Genomic DNA, 7,485 nt, shown 5'->3' with positions numbered 1-7,485 from the left:
GCGGCACTCACGTCTTTTATAGGTGTACTTTTTCTTAGACTTTGTATAAGAAAAGAAAAGAAAAAAACTGTATAGGGTTGGTCGTATGAATGCCCTCCTAGTCACCGGTTCGGAGTCTTTTCGATTGCTGAGTATGAGGCCTTATGTTGGACAAAGACGGAGTATAAAAGACCCAAATGGGGGAAATTAGCCTATATTTACAGACGATATGTAATAAAATAACCGATGAAGACTTTTTTCTTTTCTCCCAAACCCGCTGGTAAACCCAAATGAAGGTTAAAATTTAAAAACGAATTAATAAAATTTTGGCAAAATTTATAAAGGTCCCTTTTATTAAAAACAAAAAAAAAAACTGCGCGACAGTTATTATTTTACACCCTGTATATGATAAAATATTAATAGCTGAAAAAAGGAGAACAAAAGAAATACAAAACTAATAAAGGAGTACATTTCCATATATTTCTTTTGGGAGTACAAGGGAGTACATTGCAATAAAAAGGAGTACGTGTACTCCCAAAAGCAGTACGTCTGGCAACCCAATGTTTGCATCATGATCAGGCATGGGCAGAGAACGAGCACACGCTCAGAGAGCATAACCATGACGTGTACGTATACAAGCAAGAGCGTAACGATGAGAACGCGGCAGCATGCAAAATGAATTAGGCACACTAACACATTCTCACTTTAATTGATCGCTTATTTGTGGTAGTGCCCACCTCTGATTTTGATCAGGCATGGGCAGAGAACGAGCACACGCTCAAAGAGCATAACCATCACGTGTACGTATACAAGCAAGAGCGTAACGATGAGAACGCGGCAGAATGCACTATGAATTAGGCACACTAACACATTCTCACTTTTAGTGATCGCTTGTTTGTGGTAGTGCCCACCTCTGATCATGATAAACACATAAGGTAAAACCATTAAGAGGCAGTCTGACGTTTACCAACAATAGGAGTGTACTCGCACGCCCAACTATCTAAAGTTTTAGAAAACTTTTACTAGTTTTGCGTTCTCGTACCCAAAAAACTTGCAAAGTAGGGGAAATTGAGAGAGCAAAATGTGAAAGAGAGCTTCAAATTTCTGCTGGAAAAATTTTTCCCAGCTAAAACTTGCAAGTAAGAAAATCAGCTAATCACAAACACATGTTTGTAAATAAACAAAAGAAAATATGGCCTTTTTGAGTTATGTATTGCAAATTTTAATATTAATGCTATTAGTCGGCCGCTGTGGTGTAGTGGTAAGCAGTGCACGCTTCCACTCCACAATGCCTGGGTTCAAACCCTGGTCAAAGCAACATCGCAAAAATATAGAAAAAAGATTTTTTCTTAACAGCGGTCGTCCCTCGGCAGGCAATGGCAAACCTCCGAGTGTATTTCTGCCATGAAAAACAGCTTCTCATAAAAATACAATCGCCGTTCGGAGTCGGCGTAAAACAGTAGGTCCCTCCGCTTTGTGTGACAACATCAAGGCACACGCCACAAATCGGAGGAGAAACTCGGCCAAACACTCACATATGTGTAAGCGTCAATCTATTATTATTATTATATACAACGAAAAAATGAGTAAATTTAATAAGCACAACGTTTGTTGAGTTTGTTTTTCGTTAATTTGCTATTAGATGCGTTCGATAATAAAATTAGCCAACACCAGCCAACAATCAAAATCAAGAGCGTAAGCGAAAATTCTCTCCCAAAGAAAAGAAAAAGCAAAAAAGTAAACGAACAAGAAATTAGCCATCACTTTCAAAAACCGGAAGAAGAAGACACACCACCTGACTTTGTTTATGTTTTGTTTGTAAACAAACTGAAATTCATGTTGCCTCCATGGAGAAAAAAGGAAAGTGAACGGTCAATGTTCGCCAGGAACATTTCTAGAAGTAAAAACTAGTTGGCGCTATCATAAAGTCACATAGAAGGCAGCCAAAAAGTGTATAATTACCAAAACTCGAAAAATGCAATTTTGTTTGTTTACAAAAATTGCCACCATATGTTTTGTGATCATATGTTTTCGTTTTGGATAATTTTTGCTGACTAAAATTTTGCCAGTACAAAATGAACGCTTCTCTTGCATCAAAATGAACGCTTGCTCTCTCAATTTTTGTGTGTTGGATAATTTTTTGCCGTTATCGAACGCCATCCAGTAAAAATTTGGAAAACTATTACAAATTTTTGACTTGTCGAACGCAACTATTAATCTCCAGTTTGTTTACTTTAGTGTGTGCTGACTATAGGAGGGTTCGGTATGCAAAAAATTTGTACAAGTTGGTACCAATTGTTACCAAACCGTGTTCGTTTAGCCAAAAACCCAGTAAAACTTGCAAGGAGAGAGCACAATTTTGACATTTCATTTGGAGGGAAAGTTGCAAATCCGTGCTGGGAAAATTTTTGCCAGTAAGAATTTGCAAGCAGGATTGTGACATACGGTGGCATTTTTATCAGCATTAATTTGAATCAAGAAGTTCGTTAAATTTAAAAATGGACAATCTTGTTGCGATTTACTAATGAAAGAAGTATGTAAATTTAAATAATTCCAAACATTTGAAAGGTACTCGGCTGAAAAAGCTGTATTCGCAATCGGAACGCACTCGACACTACTGTCGATATAGGAAACCCGACAGTGACTTCGACAAAGAAATTGAAGCGTATGTTGAAGAAAGTCAGAATAAGAAGAAATAAACGTATAGGTCCTGTTTTGGTTTCCACCTGAAATAATTTAAAAATTTATTATGCTCGAAATGCAACCGTGTACGTCAGCTGGCAGTGAAGCTTGCAAATGTTTGCTAATTCCTGTTCGCGCAAAACTTAGTAAGTTTCTCTCTTTGGGAGAGTAAGGTACCTTATTCTCTGAATTTTGATACTGGCTAATTCTAACTATCAGTTGCATAGCGAACACCTCTTATGGTTGTCATATAACATTTTTCGTTTGCACCATTTCCTTTAAATATACCAAAATAGATTTAAATGCAGCATGCTGAAATGTTTTTTTGCTGAAGTTTTCGGTTTTGGTAGGTTGATTGTTGAAATGAAAATTTTATAATTTTAAAGCTACATCTGTAGCTATATCTATTACATTTTTTTGGATCAATGATGAGAGTTTTGAGGATACTCTTGTTTTTGAATGCGTCACTATGTGATATCGCAAATACCATTTTTTTTTGGATCAATGATGGGAGTTTGGAGGAGATACTCTTGTTTTTGAATGCGTCACTATGTGATATCACAAATAATTATGAGAAAAATAACTTATTCATTCCGATATAATTAATTTGTATTTTAAAAAGGTTTTTCTTATCCAAAACCTTTCAATTGTATAAAATGCCAAATCGGGGGAAAATGTACCAAGCAGAAAATAAATTGCCAAATTAGTCACCAGTGGCAACTGTGCAAGTGATCAGCTGTTTCGAAGGTTGCAAGTTTTTGCAAATTTTGCGTTCTCGTACTTCTGTTGCTATTTCGTCTTTTTGAGAGCAAATGCTGCCAAATTCTCAGAACCTTTGCTGCTGGAGAATTTTGTCCTCTCAATACGAGTACACACCTAATAGGTGCAATCCCGTATTCGTCGGACTCGGACTAGTAAAACTGTCAATAAATAAAAATTCGCTCAGAGCGAGAGAGTAACGTTGAAAAGTACGGGATCGCTTTCTAGTAAAAAATGGTAACATCTGTCAACTTCAACATAACCTCCAAATTTTGGTTGTAAATTTTTGCTTATTTTGTACGTAAACACACTCAGCTCACACATGTAAATAACCAAAAATACTTTCAAATTCATTAGAATCCACTTAAACAAGTAATTAAATACTTTTCAACATGAATTAGCAAAGTGCACTTTTCTTTTGTTTACAATTTGGTTGCCAAACACACTACAGCTGATCGTTTGACACTTTTACCAGAATTTAACAGCAAAAATTTCTCGGAGTAAAACTGGTAACTTCTGACAGAGAGATAACCGAATTTACTCTCTTTGTTGTCCTCTAAATAGTCGGAGAACAGAGTACGGGATCGATTTCCAGTAAAATCTGACTGATTCTGACTATTTCTGACTAGTCCGGACTCGTACGGGATCGCAACCATTGTGTACAAATACAAGTCAGATATCTTAGCAATAGACGTCATCCTAGGCCACAGCTGCGATCATCTGTTTAGAGTTGCTTATTTTATTTTATTTTTTTTTTTAGTTTTTTATTTTATTTTTTATTTTTTTTGTTTATTTTGTTTAGAGTTGTTTTATTTTGTTTTTGACCTGAGTTGCATTAAATAGCCTCATACAACTTAGTTGTATTTGTGGTTCAAATAGTAAAATATATGCCCAAAAACTTGAAAAATATTAGATGATTGTTTCTTAAAAATGCTATTTATAAAATTTCGTTTTGATTTCGAAATTAGAAATATTCAGATTATAAAAGTTTTCCACATATGTTTTAAGATTTTAAAGTTTTTAAAAAGCACGGTAGAATGCAACAATGTGCTTGAATTTGTTTGCATCTTCGTCAGCTTATTCGTTTGCAGACTAGAAAAATGGCGAACAGCCATCAACATACTGTGACGAATACTGCAGCAACGCGAAGCGAACAACGAGAAATAGGCAGAATGTTCGAGTAATGACGTAGAATGTTCCACAAAGAGAAACGTCAAGTTGGATGAACACTGCGAACAGCGAGAGAAAGAGAATGAAGCTCGGAACACTTTGACGACAGCAAGCGACAAGCAGCATCTGTCAAATTTTAAATACACACGTTCTTACGGACACAATTATTTTGACGACAGCACGACATCTTGGCTGCAGGACTGCAATTGTCGACGTCGCCAAATTAAATCTATTTCTAATTTTGCCGGCGACAATGAGTAGATGTAGTGCTGCAAATTAAATTGTCGCAAAATTAATCACATATTCTTGATTGTTCATGTTTTTCTTATTTACTTAAATAAAAATACACAATTTGTGAAATAAATATACCAAAATGTCAAAGTTTAAAATCCGCTGTTTGCTATGTCGCTGAGGTCTTCAAAATGCTTAAGAAGCTGGCTTCAAGGCGACATTTGTCGACAAAATGATGTCGCTGCCGTTACGTCGTGAAGTTGCAGTCGTCAAAGTGTTCCGAGCTTGAGCGATAAACTTCAGAACGTTCTAGAGTTGCCATAAGTACGAGCGCAGGTATAAAGGGCGCCGCCACAGCGAAGTGAGTTAGTTACAAGTCAGCAAGCTACAAGTAAAGTGAGCGGAGAATTGAGTTGCGAATAAGCAAGCTATAAGTTTAATTGTGTTAACAAGTAGTAAAGCGTTGTTATTGCTTTAACAAGTATTGTAAAGTGTTTTTACTGTATTAGCAAGTATTGTAAATTGTTTGTTGTACAATAAAGTTAATTGTGCTACAATTTGGTCATCGTTAGCATTTATTTAACAATCCAGCGATACGAGCCGGAAGATATTTGGGAAATACCTCAAGGTTTCGAGGATAATCGTCATATATGTAATACTCCTATATTGGCAGTAAGAGCTAGTACCGTTCGAAAACACTACAGTACAGATATATCAATAAACACGTACGAAAGAAAAGGAACACATACGTTTATAAATAAACATGTATACAACACATATACAAAAACGGCACTCAAGTACACAATACATTGACAAAAACGGTACTAGACTGTCTCGCTTTCCCTGCAAGACGGGACTACCAGAAACTCCAAAACATTCAAAAAGTTTGATATTGAAACCACCACATGTAAACTTACTTGACACTTATTAAAATGAGTGCGATTTCTCTCTTTTTTACACACTTTAATACGTATCATCTTTTGAACGCTTACTCTCCTAAATCTGTGCAAGAGGGAAGGAGACGACGAATGTTGTATTTATATATGTAGCAGGTGGTATTCCAAGTTGCAAATGTCAAAATCAAATTTGACAAATCATTGTGAAATCCATATAATTCGATTTCTGTGGTTAAAGCGTGTGAAATTTTAACCGTGCGTTCCAATATAAAAGGTGGTGAAGAAAATTAATAAATTAAACAAATAAAAGAAAAAACAAGTAAGAAAGTCTAAGTTCGGGCAGAGCCGAACATTAAATACCCGGCGCACGTATTAAATATATGTTTTTCACCTTACCGAAAGCTACGGCTACATGGTAAGCCGGGGCGTATCAATTTTGAGTAAATTAGAGTCCTTAAATTTCGATTTTGAAGTTTCAAGCAGTTCTGAAATTTACCGTTATATGAGAAGCGGCCGTTATTTTAGTCCGATTTCAATAATTTTCAACGGTTTGCTTATATGTGGCAAGCACAATAACCACACCGAGTTTGGTACAAATTGGTAGAACGGTTACTGAGATACATATATGTGATCATAAGTGGGCGGTGCCACGCCCATTTTCCAAAAATTTATCACAAACGTATTTCTTGGTAAAGAATTGTTGCAAGCATCAATTTTGAACAAATTAGCTTCAATATTTACTGATTTATCGAAGATTTTGTATTTCTCTAAATTACCGTTATATGGGATGTGGGCGTGGTTATCGTCCGATTTTAAAAATTTTCGGCGATTTTGTATGCTGTACCAAGGCCGATAACTGTGCCAAGTTTGGTAGAAATTGGTACAGCGGTTACCAAGATATACACATGTAACCATAAGTGGGCGTGGCTACGCCCATTTTCCAAAAATGTATAATATTCTTATTTTTTGTCAAAAAATTATTGTAAATACCAATTTTGAGTGCTTTATCTTCAGTAGTTACTAAAATATCGCAGTTTTCGTATTTCTGGAAATTACCGTTATATGGGAAGTGGGCGTGGTTACAGTCCGATTTCGCCCATTTTCAATAGCAACCTACCTTGGATTAAGGGAAACCTACATACCAAATTTCGTTGAGATATCTCAATTTTTACTCGAGTTATCGTGTACACGGGCAGACGGACAGACGGACAGACGGACGGACGGACGGACAGACAGACATGGCTTAATCGATTTCTTTTTTCATCCTGATCATTTATGTATACATTTGTCTATATCTATCTCGATTCGTTTTGGCTGTTACAAACAACCGTTATGTGAACAAAATTAATATACCCTTGTGCACAAGTGCGCTCGGGTATAATGAACAAAAAAAGTTTCCAGAATTATATGAGCTTAGAAAAAAGAAAGTTTTTGGAAAATGCTAAGCGCTTTAAAATGGAATGCAGTGTTCCATTTAGTGCTAATATTCAAGTGGCCAATAATTGTGGAGAAAAGTCCAATAGTTCTTTGTATAGTGCTCAATTTAGTGATTCCGTTGTCGCCCATTATTCCAATTGCGAAAATGCAATGAATAGTACTCCGCCCAGTGCTCCTGCTGAAATTGCAGATGATTCCAATCGCGAAGAAGGAATGTGTAGTGCCTCTTCGTTGTATAATCTCACAGCTAATCAGTGTTGCCAGAACTTTTTGGGCCGACCGGCTAGATTGGCAAAAAAAAGCGGCTAAAAACGGCTAAAATGTTTTAGTG

Source organism: Rhagoletis pomonella, unplaced genomic scaffold (genome assembly GCF_013731165.1).
Source record: "Rhagoletis pomonella isolate Grant_MI unplaced genomic scaffold, Rhpom_1.0 Rhpom_scaffold_00003, whole genome shotgun sequence".
Taxonomy (NCBI): Eukaryota; Metazoa; Arthropoda; class Insecta; order Diptera; family Tephritidae; genus Rhagoletis; species Rhagoletis pomonella.
Note: the sequence above shows the minus strand (reverse complement) of the source record.